The 20856-nt window shown below is 39.9% G+C and overlaps 1 long non-coding RNA gene across 1 annotated transcript in view; it reads left to right on the forward strand.

Moving 5' to 3' along the window:
- Nucleotides 1-7476: 7476 nt before the first annotated feature.
- The window catches only part of LOC310897850, a 29459-nt gene continuing 16079 nt past the window's right edge, over nucleotides 7477-20856 (forward strand). The window contains exons 1-2 of the long non-coding RNA XR_014582642.1: nucleotides 7477-8771; nucleotides 9343-9461. This is a non-coding gene — a long non-coding RNA (uncharacterized lncRNA). The remainder of the gene's footprint in view (nucleotides 8772-9342; nucleotides 9462-20856) is intronic.

Here is a 20856-nt window from a genome sequence, read left to right on the forward strand (position 1 = left end):
CCTGCCTTTCCAGGGGAAATAAGTGCAAAAAATCATCTTTGCATTTTGTTCCAAGTGATCAGAGAAAGAACACAGTTAATTTTCTGCCCATCATTCTTTTTCTTATTTCCTTGAATCTGACATAACATGCTCATGCTCCACATGCTTAGAAACTGGCTGGGCAAAGAAACAAATTACAATTTGATGAGGTGGGAGAAAGGAAGAAATTCTGTTCCTAGTTGTTTGCAAAATGCTCTGTCCCTTCCTAGTTCCATTATGGTCCAACATTTTTCTGGCAAGCTCTGCAGAAGGGCTCACTTGCTGTGATGCTTTGTGTGTCACACCTACCTGGCAGGTACCTGCTGCAACGGGGAACGCAGAGATCTGCCTTGGACTTCTGGTTCTGCTCATGTGCTTGAAGAGAGAGGTCCACAAAGAAGAACAGTTCGGGAGATAAGGTTGGCTCCAGACCCATGAAATCCTGGTGACTGGACAGAAAGTTTTCTTTTAAATGTGGCAGGCATCTGAATGTCTCCATATGAGATTAATGGGGACCAAAGCTTTTTCAGTCTAAATCAGCATAGTTTAGTTAATTTTAATGTTGTTAGTCTGATTTTCAGCAGAAACTTTAGTCCTAAAAAGTATTTTCTTATATACATGGATCAAGGCCAGAATAAAATGTTATTTGTGCCTCAGATCAGGCCTTGAAGGAATATGAAGGAAATGAAGGGGGGAAAGGCTGGATTACAGTATTCTGCAATGAATAACTTTGCACACATCAAAAACAAACAAACAAACAAACAAAAAAAAGAAAACCTGAGTCCAAAATAAAGCAAGTACCTGTATAACAAAAGTGTGCTGAAGAAGGATGTATTAAATAGCATCAAGTACATTGCTGAAGCACAAAAAAGGGAAGAAGAAAAGCCTCAGCCCTAACTGGCAGCAAATAAAAGGTTGTTAACCACATGGAGATCTGTCTTTGGGCACTGCCAAATTGAAAACTGGATGGAACACAATTTTGAAGATTATAACTGGAGAGATGATTAGAGGCATGGGGGAAGCTTTTTCAAGGACTTACTAAGGAAATGGGATTGTAATTAGAAAAGGAAATGGAATCAAGAGAAGATTTCTTAAAGGTGAGCTGAAAAGGCTTTTGTAAATAGTAAAAACACGTTCAGAAGCCACATTGACATCACAACATTGCTGCAAGTTCACTTGTAATTTTAAGCCTGCAAATGAGTGAGAATTGCATTTTAAATCTAATTAGGTGAAAATTTGTCTCTCTTTTGCAGCTCTCTCAGAAGCGGAGTGTAAGATTCCATGCTCAACGTGAGAAAATTGAGATGATCTCTCGGCCCTGGGGTGGCCTGATGCAGCCAACACTTGCAGATGTGCTTAGTTTCATGTGCATATTTCCCCACTGATTTCACTGATTTGAATTTGAACAAGACTGGAACACCAAGTGAACCTCGAGCTCTCTTTTCAGCCCTTGCTTCTCCCATAAAGATAAAGCAAAGAGAAGAAAAGATATCTGAGATTCTGATAGGTTATAAATTAAAGATTTTTATAATTAAAGATTATATACTTATATAAAAATATAAAAATCTTATATAAAGATTATATACTTATATAAAAAGGTACTTTTACAGCAGCCATCCAGATCACCAGCCTACCCTGAAGGTCCAAATGTAGAGGTAATGAAGAGAGGTGGAGGTAAACTGCAACTTATGAGCAGTTCAACAGCTGGTCTTGCATGGGGACTGCATCACACAGGACATCTCCTCCCTGGAGCAATAGGACTTCACAGCTGTGGGCGAAGACAGACCATAAGGGGAACTGATGCTGAGATCCCCACTGTCATTTGGGATGCAACAGAGCCAACCCTGTCCATTATGAGCCTTGGGTTGCTCTGCTCGTCCTTTCTGGTTTGTGCTGAAGATAAGCATCTTGGGGAATCAAAAGCCAATCCATATATTTGTCTGGATAACAGCTGGGGAAAAACAAAACAAAACGAAACAAAACAAAATCAGAAAATGAGTTTCCATGACTCTGCCCTGGTGAATTTCACATCTTAATAGTGGCTTTAGTGGTCCATGGGATCTGCATAGGGTGTCTGCCCTAGAACAAAAGCTAGCTTCAGAGATTTGCAGGCTGGAGAACTACTATTTTCATGTAGCTCTAATACAAACTGTTAAGAAGTCAGGGTGACTGCAGTCTGTGTTCTTGTGAGGGCTGTGACTAGTAGTGGTCATGAGAGCGTGTCTTACAGGTACACCACAAAGAAAGCAAGATGAAAAGGCAAGCAAAATTCATCAATAAAGTCCGCAAAGCATCTCCAGTTCATACTTCATTCACCTCACCTCAAACTTGGCTCTTCAGGTACTGTTTGTGCAACAAAGACATTTCTTATCAGAAAGCAAATCAGTATTACTTGCCCAAGTACACCTTGCAGATTTCTTTCCCCCGGGCAGACGTACAAACGTGTTGTTTCATTGCATAATAGAAAGATGGAGGGGAAGGGGGATTTTATGCTTTTTGGCTTCAGCTGACATGCCTCTGTATTAGCGCACTGCAGATTCCTAAAATACATTTGGGATAAATTATGGGACTGAATTGAAGTGTGTAAACTTGTCCACAGCAAACACATTTCCTTGTGGAGTGTATTTGTAGTGAATATAATTATTGTTTGAGTTCAAAGAAAAGTGCATTTTTATTTGCAGTATCCTGCCTTTGGGGTGGGGAAAACTTCATAATTCAGTGAGTCTAACACAAGAGCAAATATTGGGAGGTTTAGGATTGACATGGCCTATCTTGGGCATATCTGGCCTTGAACACTGACCTCGGCAGGCAATATCAGACCATCTCTGAACAGGCTGTGTTGTCGACATCGTCTGCTGAGGTACCTTGCAGAGATACTAATTGGGTCCTGGAAGCAATATAGTTATGGCAGCATGTTGCTGTGTCAAGCTAATTAGCAGTGCTTCTAATGAGCGCAGGTGTGGTAGCAGGTTGACATGGCTCTGGTGCTTCCAGTCCAGAGTGAGCCTGGCTCCTCTGCCCAGAGCTTTGTGGCATGGCAGAGCTGTTGACTGCCTTACATTGGAAGGGCATTGAGCCTTTCAGGGCAAAACTTGGTTCCTTTGAAGTGAGAGGAAGATTTTGTAACATACATGCATACATATAGTGCCTTAGATTCTTCATATGTGAAGCTGGGCATAATGAAACACACCTGACTTTGCAAATCACTTCAAATCCACAAATGAAAAGTGCTGCCTGATGGCAGTGTCAAAGTATTTTGTAAATTTTTATTCTTTGTTATCATTCTTTTCTTTGCTATACAACATGTGTGCTGAGACAGAGGTTGTGAATTTGAACCTGACAAGAAAAAAGACACAAGGTAGAAAAACATCGGAAGGAGAAGCAAAAAGCCACTGAGCACTGAACAAAATATGAGCTGAGTTTGTATTATTTATACAGTTTTGTATTCTGCCTACTGCTGAGCACATGAAAGTTGAATATTCCTTGTGCTTTGGAACAGGGAGAAAGTAACAGCAGAAACTGAAACAGGATGGTTGGAAGTGCAGGTGGGAGAATAATTTATAATGGATAATTTATTCAACAATTTTTTCCTCTTATCTCTTCACAAATTATTCTAAAACAGATTGCTGCTTTCTCAAATTCACTTGTTATGTGAAATTATTTACTGAACAATTCTTTTAAGTTGTTTGTGAATTTAAATTGTAGAAAGTTGGTATGCTTTTGATTTGACAAAAAGGTTCCACTGAGCCTGCTCTGGTGAGCTGACTGGAGGGATACCTCCTTCTCTGGACTTTATCTGCCTCCAACAAGCTCCATGCAGGTTTGGGTCCTATTCCAGTGGGGCAGCTTCCTAGAAAGGAGCTAAATCAGCATTTTTGTCACCAAGTCCAAATTCCTGACCGTGCTGTTTCTTAATGTTTTCCAACCCAGGGAGAAAAAAAGCTCTTTTAACATTTAATGAGTGACTCCAAAAGCCTCCTGCCCAAAAGACTATTTTCCAGCCATTTCATCTGCTCTGACAGAAGTCTAGTCCCCCTTTCCCCAGCCTGTGCCTTCCTGAAGTCTTTCAGCCTTTGCAGGCACAGCCACACCATCCCTGGTTGCTCTGTTCTTCCTCAGCCACCCTTTACTCCTACCACAGACAATTGTCTGGGGAAGTTTCTGAGACCCCTAGGAGCCAGAAGCTGGGTGGATTGGATGTAGGAGTTGCTGAACGTATTGGTCTGATGATCCTGGAGAAAGCATTCGAATAAAAACTTTTTTCTCCCTGTCAACTGAACTGAAGTTGTTCCTTCCCTTATGGTACAGTACGAGGAGAAGAGGCTGTTAGCGGAGGCTCTAACCATGTGGCTAGCCCACGTGCCAGGTGGCTATTTTGTCACTGTGCCATCAGCATCCGAGTCCCCTTCCCCTTAAAACAGGAACAGTTGTGCCCATGCTGGCCTGGGGGTACATCCAATTTTCAGCAGTTGCAGTGAGGGGTAGAGAGGTTTTCCTGTGTACACGCTATTAACGATCTGTCTGCAGAACGTGCCAGTTGCTTCCCTTTGTGTGGGATGGTAAGAGATCAATTAGAGCAAGAAAGTTCACAGCCCACTTAAGAAGCAATATTCCCCTTTTATCTCATCTCTTTCTCAGATTTCTACCCTTTTACAGCTGTGTGGCTGGTGTGCTAAATGCTAATGTGAAAATACTTTATCCAGTGCCAAGCAGACATTCTTGTGGAAATGAGTTCTCCCTTCTCACATTCGCCTCCTGCTTTCTCACCTCCCTATCCTGTTGATCAGATCGTCCCTTGGTATTTAGGGACAATCTTTTCCGTATTTGGATGACTGCCCAAGCTGAGAGCTTGATGCTTTACCTGCTTAGTTCAGAGCAGGTTTGCCAAGTTTCCTTTATTTTTACAGGCAGGCAAGGAATTAAATTGAAATAGTTGAGTTTTTGATCACAAAAAGAGGTAAGTGTTCATTATTGGATCAGCAACTGAAATGGCTGAATAGACTTTGCTGGATAAAATATTCAGCATTTTTTTCCCTTTCAGTCATTCACATTTGTTTGTGATTTCCCTCTGCCCTTTTAAACTTGCTCTTCTCACTGATTATTAGTCTAATTGTATCTAGTCTACTTAGGTTCTTATATTAAGCTCATCACTGTGGTGTCTGAACATCAGATCAATGCCATGTAATTACAGTCACACAGAGCACAATCAACAATTATCAGTGATCACTTTTCAGATCTTGCAACAAAGAAATGTTATCTGAGACATTGCTGCAGGATTTCAGATTTCCAAATATTTGCACTTCTAATTAAGCAGATGGAAGACCTGCTGGTAATGAGAAAGCAGGTCTCAGAACTTCTTCCATAGCTAATTTCTGCCCAGACCAAAATAAATTATGCTGCAACAATTCTTTTCCAAGGTAAATAACACAACACGCCACTTGGCAAAGTGCCCAACAACAACAAAAAATCCAAAGACATGTTTAAAGGTATTGCACTCAGTGGGAGATTTTCACACCACAGTAATAAATGCAACACAGCAAAAACCTACAGCTAGCAGAAGGGAATGACTTCTTATCTAACTGCTCTGGAGGATATTTGCTGATCAATCCTATGAAAGGATGATATGCTTCTCTGTGTGTCCAGGGGATGAAATAACAAGCCTGAAGGCAATAATGCTCTCATATCATGTTTGAGAATTTTACAAATACAGCATGAGGCTCTGTGACTCAGTCTGAATGGAATTTTTCTTAGCACATGAATTTTACATGATATTTCAATACTAGTTCTTTTGGGCAGCTTTCCTAACGCAGTGAGATGTTAGCTTTTAGGTGCTTTTTTATCATATTGGTAAATACCCTGACACATTTTCTGAAATGTGTGAGGAAGACTAACAAACCTGAAAATTTGAAAATTACAAGGATATTTGGTTTGTCTCATTTTTACCTCTGCAAACTTTCCTGATTTTTTTTTTCTTGGAAGAAAGCATCAAAGAAAAAAAAACAGTTTAGTGCATTCTTCATATGTTTTCTTTTCTTTCCGTTTTTTTTTTTTTTTTTTTATGGTCTCACCTTAGTCTTCAAATTATGCTTCTGGTTAAACAAATATCCTCATGTTCCAGATTAATTAAAAAATATCAAATAGATAGGTAGCTTTTCTGCTTTTTAACAACAACAGAAATCCATTTCTTTTTGTTGTTTTCAGATCTCTAAAAGCAACAATTCTTGTAATTATCAAATTTCCATATAGAAAACTGGTATGCATGTGGGGGTGTAATAGCACAATCTGATATTCCTGTAGCACCAGTTTTCTATAAATAGGGAAATCTGTTATTTATCACTGGAACTATTCATTAAAATAAAAAAATATATATATACAGTATGGGCATCTGTTCCTAGATCTTTAGTTGATTGACAGTTTTTAATCCATTTACTTAATGCTAAGTGGAACTTGCTGGAATCGTAGCCTTTTTAAGGGATCTTTTCAACTTATTTCTGATGTGTTCGTATGCCCTTTCTCATGATCTTTGGAAATTTATCAATGTAGTTATTTATTTATTTATTTTAAAGCTTTACTCACAGAGTCAGGTGAGTACATGGAAACTGAAGTACTTTGTTTTTAAAAAGTGTTTTTTATTTTATAGAAGAAAGTTGTAAATGTGATTCTATTAAGGATCGAAAAGAATCTAAAATGAAAAATATAATATATATATATATTTCTATTTGTAAGACATTGGGGAGTCTGGCAAAAGGTTTTTGAATATTTGGATTTTGTAACAATTTTAACAATATGCTATTTTGGATATCTGCAGTACTGTTGAGATTGTACTGACCTTTGCCATAGCATTACATATTATTAGCTCTTTATGATAGGGGCTACAAGGGGGCTATATCACTTCAGCATGTTTACTGCACTTTTATTTTAAGCATAAACCATCCACTGTTACTGATGGAGGTACCTAAGGACAATGTGTATAGGGCACCTATGTGTTAGCATTTGTGTTTTACATCCATGTCTTAAATCCTCATCTTAACATTTTGTCAGGGATTTTCATTGCTGCTGTCTCAGTACAATAGCCAACACCTCAGCAGTGGAGCAGCACTTACGTTGCAGACAAATCCAGGTGAATACTAGCAAATATTATAGAATATTTTCGTATCTTGGTAATTTCAAGGCTTTCATCCTGCATTTGTCCTTTTAATTTCTCAGATGAAAGATTTTAAATCTGCCTGGCCTTAATGTCTGTATTTGCTGGTGTCAACTGGCAGACAAACTGGGAGAGATTTTGTCCCTCCACCTCTCCCCTGCTGATTTACGTGGATGGGGGTGTTGATCACTTTCTGTTGTCAGCATTTGTTTTCTTTTCTACTTGAGGCATATCTTAAGTGTAGAGTAATAAATAACATAATTCCAGCTCTTATGGCTTCAGATGGCACAGTGCCCTCTGCTCGAACTCTTTGGAGAGGGAAATACTCCAGCTTACCGTCAGAGTTTCATTTGCAAGCTTTACTTTACCTTAGTCTTATTTTAAAAATTTCAAAGCTTTGCCTCCACAAATCAGGTTAAACTGTACATTACAAGGGAACTGCTTGACCTTGAAGCAATCCTTTTTGAGGCAGAGGTGACGAAGGGGTTGGCAGGCAGGATTTATTGTGCTCTGAGGAATGCAGAGGGAGCACATGAACATAAATATACAGAGAAACAGGAGCGGGAATCACAGATGGATCTGGCAGATAAGGCTTGGGCCTGTATCCATAAGTAGGTCAAAAGTGTGATGGTATCATCTCCAATGGAAATACAATTCAAAATCTGGTTTGGATGGTATATGATGCCAGACAAGCTTCATTGGACATATGAAACATTATCTCCATTATTCTGGTAAGACTGCAGAGTAAGTAGGATAGTCAACATATATTATAGGCTTGAGAAACTTGGAGCAAAATATATAAGGTAACTGGAAATATTGCACAGAAAACCCTCCCACTGAACAGTGCCAAAATCATGTGGAGCTGTGCGCTAAAGGACTTGAAGAGCTGCTCACTAAAGCCAGTAGCAGCAGGAGGCGGCTGGTGGCAGAGTTATTTGTCCACTTAAGAATACATGGACCTGACACGTATGAGCTGACTCCGTTGGTTCTTGTTCCACAAAGCAAGAGGAATAAAAGAGAAGCATAAAGGTTGGATGTTTTTAACAGTTAGTCCAGGCCCTTGCAAAAAGGTGAGAGTCTCCTTGTCAAGGGTGAGTGGGAGATGTGTTCGTATGCACATTTAGGGAAACAATCTGTGTTTGCTGGATTTGTTTTTCCAGTGCATTCCCTAAAGTGATTATCTGACATTACTGTGATCAAGTCTTTTAGTGCTCTAGCACTTTTCTTACTAGGACAAATGCAGTGAAAGTCAGAATCCTTTATTATTATTTTTTTTTCCCAACTTGCTTTTTAATAACTTGTTGCCAGGTAGAAACCCCTAACAAGCCCTCCCCATTTCTAATCCGATTCTACCCCCTGTGCTGGCTGCCCATCTTTGCCTTCTGCGACTCTCTGATCTCTCTTTGGTCTGCAACTCTGTCATCCTTCTTTCAAGGTCTTCAGGGTTTCAGCTGGCCCAGAGAGAAAGGGAAAAAAAATCATGCTGAAAACATTGAAAGAGAGTAGTAGTGGAGAGAAATGAAAGGAGATAAGTAGGCGTGGGAAAAGGAGACAGAACAAGCACAGCTGAAGAGTCAGAACAGACTACATATTTATTTTCTTTAAAAAGGTAAGTGGTTGTGTTTTGAAAAGCTCCTGCTGTTGTTCTTACCAGCAGTAAAGCCTTTTGTTTGATTTTTTTCTCATTTTCCTGACTCTTTTTTCCTTTCTCTCACTCTGCATTAAAGGTTTAGGATGTGACCTTTCAGAACATGGCTGTTGGATTTTGGGGTCCTTGAATGATAGTGGCTTATTATGTACATATTTGCATAATGAGTTAATTAGGCATAATATGTGGTTAAAATTAACTACACTGCACTCTTTTTATAGGAAGTCAGCACAGTTTTCTGCCAAAGTGTCTCCTTAGACATCCTCTTGGGGGCCTGTTAGGATTCCCTGCCCACTTTCAGATGTCACTAACTTCTGGTGATTAATTTGTGAGCTCTGATACATTATATATGCAGAGTATACATATAACCACCTTACTCTGGAATTTTAGGATTATGTAACAATGTCAGTTTATATTTATTAAAAAAGAGGGGAAGATAAATTCATTATTATAATAAGGAATTTGATAATGTGATTAAAATTCATCCAAAATGTGCATAAATAATAATAATAAAATCCATCTTTATTTTTAGTGGTGGACTACACATAATGTTCATTTGGCTCCTATGACGGGTGTGTTTCCTGTCCTTCCTGTTTGGAGAAGCAATGCACCTGTGAGTGGCAGCCAAGCTCATGAAGTGTTTTCTTATAGGTATGTCCAATTTGTGATGTCTATAAACCTGTGTAATACCCGTCACTGTGGATCTGTGCTCCTCAAGGTGCTCCATGTTGACCCTCTTAGGTCTCCCCATCCATGCTGAGTTTGATTTCTAGTACTATGTTCATGGGATAAGGCAGGACACAAGTTATTGTCTTTTCTTTAATATTGTCTCTGTACTTTGAAGTTGGCCCTGCTTTGAGCAGAAGGTTGAGCCACAGACCTCTGGAGGTCTCTTCACACCTCAGTTATTCTGCAATTCAATGGTTATTTGTCCAGTGACATGACATCATTGAGTATTGATGTACTTGCCATTTCAGCAACCATTGATCGGAACAAGGCAGCAGACCTAGCTTCTCTGAAGCAGAGCTAAAGCTCCTATATTGCAGTTCCTTTTATGTATGATGATCTATTTTCCCTTAAAGGACAATCTAGAACAGCAGATTCTGTTGCCCTTTCGCACATGCAGGCTTACTCTGCATTTAGTACGGTATGAGACGTATTCCACTGTCTCTTCCATGGCATTGCATTTCCAGTGTTCTGTGTGCCAGGACTTTACATTACATTCACCTGCTATTATATTGCCTGCTCCAGGTGATGTAAGAAGAGCTTTGAGTAAAAGGAAATAACTTTAGCAGTGTGTCCCTTCCTGTTCCTGATCATACACCTGGCTAATTTCCCACCACCCCTTTGTCCCACAGGCATCTAAAGCTCCTCTTGAAAGCACTGGCCACTGCCCAAGACAGGATGCTAGACTAGATGGAGTGGCAGCCTAATACATTTAAACAAGATTTAGGTAAGAATTGAATCCAAAGTAGAATTTAGAAAGCAGCCCTAAAGGCATGATTGCTATTTTTTCTCTATTAAAATCCAGAAAAAGAAAATCTGCTTTTAGTTAATTCTCAGTGTTCAATGTTTTACACGGCAGGAGAAATAAATGACTAGTAACCAATGCCTGTATGTGCCACAGAGGGACACAAACACAACTCTATATGTTTATTTATACAATAACTGCTTTCCACAGCCCACTCTCTGGCCTCAGAACCAAAGGTGGATGAATCATGTCCTTTCAACACAGTGAAATAATTGAAAAAATATAAACTGGATTATGTTTTTTTTTTCTTTTTTTTTCCCCCCCCCAAACAATATATCACTATAATTATTAGCCCCAAATCTGGAACATATGTGCGTCTTCTGAATGAAATCAAGCAGACAAAAGCACTGGTCATGGAACAATAGTGTGTAGTTGCATAAAAATTAGGTATTTGCCATCCACTTTTAAAAAAGCTGTTGTTGACTTTGTAAGCACGTTGACTTTGCATCACAGGACCTTTATGGACAGGTTTAAAGGTGTGGTCATTGAGCTGCAGTTAGCTGCTTAGAGAAGCATAGAAAAAATTCATGAGTGGGACAGGGTGAGATAAAATCTGCAGTGGCTCTGAGGAAGACTAGTAATATGGATGATTTTTATATACCTGTTATATGTTTAATACAGTGTTCAAGTTTTTACTCAACAAATTCTGATGGGTGGGTCTGGGGGATTAGGAGGTTCTTTCCAAAGAATTTTATGGCTACTGGATAAAGCAAAGATTTTCCATTTTTCTATGTGAAAAAAAGGCAAGAGATGAAAAGGATGTGTAAGAGGTGAGTAATTCCAGCAGAATACTTTGGAGAAGAGTAGTCCATGGAGTTTCTTTCCATGGAAAGCAAATGTATGGTTGGCAAGATCAGGAATTAGTTGGAAAATTTCTGACAAAAGTGTTTTTCATTAAAACATGTTGATGGATTGAGATGGACATCTTTTGTGGAATTGCACCACTTCTGATAAAACTTCCATTGCATAAGATTTTCAAAAACAGCGTGGAAATTTTTGTCTCTTTTTCACACTGGGATGATAGAAATCTTTTCTCCTGCTTTCCTCAGCAGGTGTGCTGTTAGAGCTCTCATCCGCTTCACGTTCCTACTCTGACTAATTCCTACTTCAGATGTGAATTTCATTCTCCTGTTTCATATGTGATTAAAAGCATGTCTTCTGCTAGGACAGTTCCATGTTTCACTTAAAAAAGGGGAAAGAAAGGAGGTCTATAGCTCAGTGCCTGTGCAGTTAGTGGTGATTTTGATTCCTTATTCTCCTGTTTCCTAGTTACTATTATTATCATAGAAACCTAGGAGATTTCTGGTTTATCTCAGATATTTTTACTGGGCAGGAAAACCTTCTTTTTTTCTTTTTTTTTTTTCTATTAACATTTGAAGAAGTTCCAAAGATGCACTGATTGAACAGGATGTCCCAATGTCCTTTCCTCAACTCTCTATATAAAGCATAATTACTCAAGAAAGCCTCTCTATCCCCCTAGATAAAAGAATGGAAAGTGAATATTTTAATAATATGGATCTGGATACACACATGCTTCCCTATGGTTATGTGAATCTGTTCAGAAAATTGTGTGCTTGAGAGAGATGGAGGGGTAGTGTAGTCAACTGCATCACAGGGAGATAACCCCTAAGAGACATTTATGAAGGAAAAAACTGTGAGTAAGAAAAGCAGTTTTGCAGGAATCAACATGGAAACCGAGCCTGCTATAATCATTCTGAAAGGGACAGATGTTGGCGTTCCACCCTCAGCTTGTCTGGCCTATTATGTCTCTGAATGCTGAAGCTCACAATGTTTTTTTTTCCTCCAATTTCAAAAGTGTCAGACAGGAGACAGTGCCAGTGAAATACCTTATACCGATCTCTTGTTAGCTAACTGCGGTGTTTTGTTCCACGGTTACATGTCTGCACAAGCCGTCATTGTGTCAGTCATAATTACCACCTGTTCAGTGGCTCCCTTCAGGTTTCATCACCTTTGCAGTATTAAGCAGCCAGATGCAGGAAGCAGAGTTGGCTGCCCTGGAGCAGCAACCGTCAGGCTCAGGATTTCAGGGGATAATTGCTGCCTGAGCACAAACATCTCCCTCCTCCCTGCATAAAACACCCAATCCGCTCCTTTATTAGGCAGAGATCAGAGCCCCATCAAATGCACCTTTTGCCCAGGATAGGAAGATAGACCTTATCTTCTGCAGGGGCAACTCAGTGTGGGCTAGATGGGGGACTGTGCAGCTGCATGCCACCATGTGTCACCACATGAAAATGTGGTCCAGGACTCCTTACTGGAAAGGGGCTACACCGTTCCTGTAAATCCCCTTTTATCTCTTTTGTAGAAGGTATCAGCTGCTTCTGGCGTGGACGCCTAACATCCTAGGAATCTCCTGCACTTGGGGACTACTTCTGAGTAAATCTTAGGAGTATCCCTGTCTAAATGTGCCTCAGCCTTCAAGAGATATGCTGTGGTGGAGGGACAGATAGATGAGTCCCTGTTGGGGCCAGTCAGGTAAAAAGAAACGGAAACGCAAAAGTGGCAGGCAGTTGAAGATCATTCCTATCAGGCTAGTGTGTGGTTTCAAATGCCAGTTGCCTTTCCTCCCTTCCCATCCCCTGTTTACTCTGTTTTATAAATTCAGCTTTGGCTGCATGACCCAGACCAGCAGGCATGCCAGCAATCATGTTGCATTTTGTTCACTGCTTATGACTTCTGGACAGTGTGCTGCTGTGATTGTCACACAGTTTCACTTAAACATATGGCACACGGAGACACAAATTGCTCCAGCATGCAGCTTTCCATGATAGATTTTTACATACCAATTGCAGATGCTGTTTGAGGCTGCTGAGATTGGCATGGTCCAATCCTGGAAGCAGTGAAATTTTTCTGTTCTGAGAAGTACCTGGCATGCTGGGTTTCTTAGGCTTAATTAGGAAAGCCAAAGATGCTGTCAGACTTTTCTCAATCCAATAGAAATGCTACCAAGCTGGGGTAAGTACGTGTATCATGTCAGAAAGACAAGAATGACAACAAAAGCTTTAAAATAGCAGGAATAAAAAGTGTTGAGAGGATAACTGAGGAGAAAAGAAGCTATTTCATTTGTATCAGAAATAAGGAGATACTTAGAAGTTCAGAATTCTATCATTCTGTCATTATACTGGGATGTCTGAAGTATATTTACCAATACAACACATTTGGGTGGGAAATTTTCCAAGGTCCTTCTCTTATATGAGGTATCCTGAGATAACCTCACAAGAAGAAAACATACAACTGTTGAATATTAAAGTGAAACAATCAGCATAAAGGATTCCAAACTACTGTAAACGTTCCTCCTCATTTACATGTTGAGCGGGACAAACATGAGGAATGCCCTTTATTTACTCTCTTCCTCTAAGTTGATTCCTCTTTAGTTTTGAGTCTGAATCACAGAAAAAGATTTTAAGGGATTTTACATGAGTTTCTTGCCACTAAACTCTGAATTGTCATTCACCATTGACAAGTTCTGAGTAGAAGGAATTAGTTAATGGTCATTGTTAGTGCTTTTGATGATGCAGAACATGGCACAAATTTGAAGGAGGGAAAACCTGGAGGAGAAACAGATTCTAATTTTGTGCAGACATATTGCACTCTTCAAACTCACATATTTTCTGCCAGACTTGCTGGATTTGAAAAGATGCAGGAAATATGTTAATAAAAAATATGCAACTTCACCAAACTCTAATAAAGAAGAGTTAATCATGGATCTTAAAGCAGAAACTTTGAGCAGCTGTTACATTTCACCAACTGCCACTTGCAATACTGTTTCATACTGCTAAACTTCATTGGAGTGAGTTAGCATATGTAACATTAGTTTTGGATCCACTGGAAGCTAGGTTGTGGGAAATCTCTAAAATCTCTTGGCATTTTAAGCTTCTGAAGTGCTGTGATCCACCAGGATGTGCTGTTACATGGGTAGGGGTATATATGTATAGTCAACAGTGGCACCACTCTTCATTTTCCTTGGTCTCTTGACCTGTCTTCAGTCCTGAAACTCACTTATTTCCTTACTGTCTGTTCCTCACTATCTCTTTCACAAGTCCTTTGAAACAAATGTAGTTTCATTTACTAATGTGACTGCAAAGAACTGTTCCTATATAAAGTCACCTCTTCACAGCTGGCTCTTCTTCTTCCAGCCATCCCCTGCAAGTACAGTTTTACCCTAGTCTCACTTTAATTCCAGCTTTGGAACAAGCTGTGAGCTTGTTCATGAGTGTTATTTCACTTAGGAAGTTATTATACCAGAGTAGGAATTGACTCAGTACAGCGATAGAAATGGAATGGACTGGAAAAGAAGAAATTAGTGACTAACAATTGCTAAGGTGTCCTACTGATCTAAGTAGATTTCATAGCTGAAAAGCCTCGAGATAAGTGTGGACCAGAATCCCAATTGTGAGTATTCTCTATCTCTAGGAAAGCTCAATCTGAATCAGAACTTAGCTGTTCTTTTCTTGAAATATATCAAAACCACTCAATGAGACTAGTACATATAAAATGTTTGTAGTGAACGGTGCTCCTATCATGGGACCATAGGAAACTGTAATTAAATATTTCCAAGAACCCTCTTCCTACTAGTTAATCTGGAGTATGCTGTATACATACAAAACATTATTCTAAGCATTTTTAACTTGCTTTTACCAAGAACTCTGTTAGAAATTCCAGGATGGCTCTGAATGAACAGGAGTTGTTTGGAAACAGCTGGATGTTAGTGAGCCAAACCAGACCTGGATGCTGTGAGCTTGACTGTATGACATGCCTGTGTTTTCACTGAAATCTCATCAGGACACTGTGTCAGACAAATGTGTTCCTGGAGTACAGGTGGCAGGAAAGGCTTGGCCATATGGAGAAGCATTGCTCTTTCTGTCTGCCAAAAGCTGTGCTAGATGCCCCACAAAACAGAAAGAGGATTTGCTGTGGCCTAAGGGACTTGTTAACTCCATTGGACATAACATATTGATGGCAAAAATGTTTTTCTCCATTAGAAACAGTAGAAAAAAAAAGCGGTGTTAGGAAAATAGTGGTCAGTATTAAGTGAATAATGCAGTTACATAAGGAAAGAGCTATAGGAAGGCCTTAGAGTATTGTGGCAAAAATAAAGTAAGAACTTGCCACAGAACCTCTGTCCTCTCTGTTCTTTCTGAGCATATCAGTAGCAAGATCATGCCTATTGTAACTCTTACCAGGAGTAATATGATTCTCTCACTTTTGAGCTGGTCTCTGGCCTATCATGCCCTCTGTGTCACTCACAGTTACGCAGTAACTGAGTGAATCTGTATCTCAGGCACAGCAATGAAGACAGTGACCTGCCAGCTTTTCACTTCTACCCCCAATCTAAGAGGGATTTATTTCCTGATAAGAGTGTAAAATTTGGAGAAAATGGAGTTTAAGACTTGTCGTGTTGGATATCACCCTTATTCTAAACTCAACTGCATCCCAAAGATAGCCTGGATAGGCTGACCTGCCCCAGACATCCCTCACGTTGTACCACTGCACAGCAGTAACTTTCATCGGAGGGATAGAGTCCATTAAAAATCTTTCAGGATAGCTAGCAGGACTTCCCTGTTTCGTCAAAACTGCCTGAGTGACTGAAGGAAAGATGGGATAACACTCCCAGAGACTGTGACTATGTTGTTTCCTCATACCCATCCCAGTGCCCTCAGGGAAGGGGGCTTGCCAGGAGCAGACGAGAATGCCTTGCAGCTTCTCCAAGTAAGTGTGATGATTTTTTTCAAATTGCCATAGGTATCCAGCTCATAGCTGCTTAGGCTCCAGACCGAATGAGTTGGCTTGGCCCAAGAGAACTGCTATTCTTCCAAAGAGATGTATTCACTGCTGCTATGACCAAACTGGTGAGCTATGCTGGCACATGTACAAGAACTGTGAGCTTTGGTATCAGTTACTGCTGTAGCACCTCAAGAGGTCATCTGTACAGGGCCCACTACACCTAAGCTGACCTTGAAAGACATTTGTGCAGCCTGTTCATAAGAGCCACCAGGAGCAGAGATTTCACATCCCCTTCAGCAATTGATTTTTGTGCTAACCTCTCTCTACCAGTTCCCTGAGGTATTTTAAAATGCTTAATCTAAATCCTTAAGCCAATAATAGCTACATGGAGAGAATCCAAAAATAGCACTGACAATGGGTGTTAATACCAGTTCAGAAACCTTAAGCCCTGGATTGTCTGAATACAATAGTTTGGTGGTCACGCCAGATTGGGCCCTTACCAGGAGAGTGCAAGCACCAACCAGCAGGCAAAATTATGTGACGGCTTTCCAGGGGAAGTAAAGCTTCTCATCACTCCCACATGTTCCTAGAAGCCTCTTTGATAAGTGCACGGACAGAAAAAGCTGTGAGATTTCCTCACAGCAGTTCACATGGGAAGTTTTGGACCGGTGTAGCTCAAGGGAGCAATGTGGGGATGCTTGGGTGTCTTTTGAGCCCTGTACCAAATAGCAGAGGGGAAGGACTTTATTTGCCACGAAGGTTAGCTACTCACAGGGGGAGAGTTGTTCTTAGGTGGGAATATTGTTTCTGGTGATTACATTAGTTCACCTAGAGCTTACTAGTGCATCTCCACAAGGCACGGTGTAGCACCATGTGGATGGAGGTGTGTAGCTATGCCAGTGTTTTCTGAATCAGCAACCAACCCAGCAGTTTAATCCAAGAAACCTAATTTCCTTGCTAGACATAAACAGAGCCTAAATCTGGTTAGAATTAACTAGGTGAAGTCTGAGCTCTTTTCTTCACCTCCATGGCATTTTTCTGTATTTCCCAAAGGGCAGATAAAGTGTGGTTCTTCTCCCAAGTCTCTCTAGGCTGGCAGTCATGCAAAAAGAGATTCTCATGTGCTTACAAAGCTTCCCTCTTCCAGCTAGTTGGGAATATGAGGAAAACAGACTGTCTCAAAATAGACCAAGACTTCCATTTTCCATTCTGACTGAAACCACTACATGTGGGGAAAATAACGCTTCCCCCACTCACCTTAAGAACAGCTTTTTGAGGACTCTGCTTCCTCAGTGATTTGGATTCAGCTTGGCTGAAGCACAGCGCAGGGACAATATTTAATTCTTCCTTGCTATTTTCTGTAGCTTTGATTCACTGCAGTGTAATTTTGGAAGCTTAATCTAGTTTCATCAGCCATGACTGGAGCTAGAAAACAGGGCAAGTTATCAGAAGATACAGCAGGGAGATAACTAAAGGAAGTTTCATTTGGCACAAATTATCAGGAAATCCTCCCGAAATCAAGCCGTCAAGGAAATGATGGAAGTACATGATTTCACTAAAAATGAACAGGCACATACACCATAACACATACGCACAGATACACAGCCCTTTTGCATCTCTGAAAGTCAGCTCGCTTGCTTTCTGGGGCTACTACAAATATTTTACTGTATCCTGGCTCCAGCCCAGTCCTCTGCTGTTGCTGGCAGCCATTTTACATCCTCCCTGTCATAAGTTACATCAGAGCAGTGCATTGCGTTTTGTTTTTACTATGCCCTGATCCAAACCCGATGCTTGGGAACAGTTCAGGGTCTGCACCCAGGTCTGAGCACAGCAGCTGGCACATCTACCCCTCACGGGCCATTACAATTTATTGCCTGCATTGTGGGAGACCCAGCAGCCACCTCCTGAGGATGGCTGTGCTCCCAGAGAGCACTTTGTGCCACCAGCAGCTTGCACAGAGAAAGCACAGGCAGCCCATGCCTGGGGACCCCAGCACCGGGGGAAGTTGGGTATTAAGGTGGCAATTGCCAGTAATAAGTTTGCAAAATGATTTCCCTCGGGCATTGATACTGCTTAACATTTTTGCAGCCCTCAGAGAGCTGAGTGCCCCCAGGAGTCAAGGTCAGCTTGCAAGAGGTGCATTGTAGAGATTGGGACCAATAGGCTCTGACTCCATCTACAGCTTCTCTGTGTTTTAATAGGGTATGATTTCTGGCACACCTCAGTGCATCTAACTGTTGTCACTCTTAGAGCACAAGGACAAATTGCTGGCAAAGAGGGCTGCATAAAAATGCACTTGGGTGCAATAGCTATAGCAGTATTTCAGGCAACTTCCTATTGTACATCTTCAAGAGAGAACGTAAGTACTTGTGCTTTGTAATTGTGCATCCGTATCACTGAATATGGATAGCGCTAACAACTGCAGTGTAACATGTTGACAACTATGCACACATAAATATGTATTGCTTTTCAGGCACCACCCAGGCAAAGAGAAAAATGCAGTTTTTATTTTAATTTCATTTGCAATGTCTGAGCAAACAGTTACAAGACTTATAAAGAAAAGTGGGAGTCCTAATTACTTAAACATCAATTCAAGACAAAAGACCTCAGATCTCTAAGTCCCGCTCCCTAAAGCATTCCTATCCATTGCATTGCTCAGATTACACCAATTACATTTTTTTTTTTTTTAAGCTATTAACTCTTGAGCTCCTTGGTTTGTTCTCTATGTCTTTTGGATGACTTTTCAAAATTCAGATCATTCCAAAGTGAAAGCTTTAACCATCCTTTAAACTGAGATTCCTCTTTCTTTTTGACATCAAGACCTCTCTCTTTGATAACTTCAAATGCTTCTCCCTCTCTGCAGTGAGAACTTAATTCTCACCAATGGTTTTGCTTTTCTATCAAACATAGCAGTAGCACCCTGAATGTTGTTTATCTGCTTTGTCCACTGGTTGTTTTCTTTTTCTTTCTTTCCTTTTTTTTTTTTTTTTATAACTTTTAAACTATTTAGATATAAACACCATTGTTATTTGTTCAACATTGTTGTGCAGGTTTTTGTTTTTCCTAATTATGTAAAAATACACTTGCTTTTAAAACTCAGTTAAAGCTTCCTTTATGTGTTAGCAGAGCTGTACAATGGAGGTTTTCATCCTGTGCGCTGCTTTCTCAGACTGTGAAACAAATAAAAGCCAAGCTTTTGCATTTCATAACCTTGAAGTTCTCTGAGTAGTTTCACCTCCAGGGCTGGGTAACTGAATGTTTTCAAGCAGCTTAGAAAGGAAAGTGGGGAGGTAGGGTGGATGGAGGAGAATAAGGCAGTAAACAAGAATATGATTTCAGATTTTCGTGATTTATACTAAACCGAATAGCAGCAGGAAAAAGTAGAGAAAGAGAGTCTGTGTACATGATGGAATAGTTTTAGAATTCAAGATGCATATTGTATTAGACTTTCAACATGAAAGGGCAAATGCATTTCTCACAACATCCCCCTTTTTGTTAGTGTTTTTCACCCCATCCCTGTTCTAATGATACTTGAGCCTTGGCAGACTGAAAGGAATGTGTGTAGACCACGTTATCCATTGCTGGGGCATGGCTGGAGATACAGTATAATGTGGCAACTCTTCTAAAACTTCTCTGCATGGCCACACAACAGTTTTGGGATAGACCTGAGAGAGAGTTTTACTGGAAAAGCAGATGAACTGGAATGCAGGTAGTGACTCACAAACGATGATGAGCTGTACACCACTGCTAGGATCATGGGGCAGGAAAAAAGTGATTGCTCTCATTAAATCATCACCATCCCCTCCACACCAAGGGCTTTTTTATTATCACAAGTGGTCAAGAAACCTTCTGTTTTCCATATCTTCTAAATAATGGGTCCTCTAGCAGTACAGTAACTTTTCAGATTGCCCAGGCTCTCCTGCTTTATTAATACCAATTAGAAAAAGGTCCATCACATCTAGAACTGCCAATACTGCTTTCTTTATCAGGCAGGTTTACCTTAAAGGCTGTTGCTCCAGCACTGACCTTTTCTGACCTTGCTTAGCTTATGCTAGTTTTAGAACTGCAGAAAAGTGAACATAAACTTCAATAGGAGGCAGATTTTCAGAAAAATTTGGTAGCTATTTACACCTTGTATACACAAACTCCAGCCCAGACATGCAGATAGCCCTCGATTTGAAATGATACTTATCTGAGAGCTTGTTAATAAAATAAAATAAAATAACATAAAATAAAATAAAATAAAATAAAATAAAATAAAATAAAATATAAAATAAAATAAAAAAATAAAATAAAATAAAATAAAATAAAATAAAATAAAATAAAATAAAATAAAATAAAATAAAATAAAATAAATATGTATAAAAACTGTGGGTAGGGAAAAAATCAGACTTTGGTTAAAGTGAAGCCAGAATGTTCTTTAAATTTATCACGTTAGGTGTTACATCATTGGAGGAAATTTGTTTCTGGCAAAAAAACACTGGTGAGATAAAGTTTCCATGGTTGGAATAAACTCATAACATGCTGTGTTGTATTTTCTGTCTGTGTTAAACCCTCTTCATGACACTCATCATTTGAAATGGTTCCTTCAGATTCCAAGCCAATTTGTTAATGACTGTCTTCATACAGTGAAGTTGGTGGAGGGTGGGAGTACGTTATTAACCTTGCTTCTACAAAAACTTTTTTTTTTTAAAAAACTGTGTTTGTTTGTTTGTTTGTTTGTTTTTAAACTGTTATATTATGTGCCTATTGGACAGTGCACTTGCAGAT

The sequence above is a fragment of the Anser anser genome (genome assembly GCF_964211835.1).
Source record: "Anser anser genome assembly, chromosome: 3".
NCBI lineage: Eukaryota > Metazoa > Chordata > Aves > Anseriformes > Anatidae > Anser > Anser anser.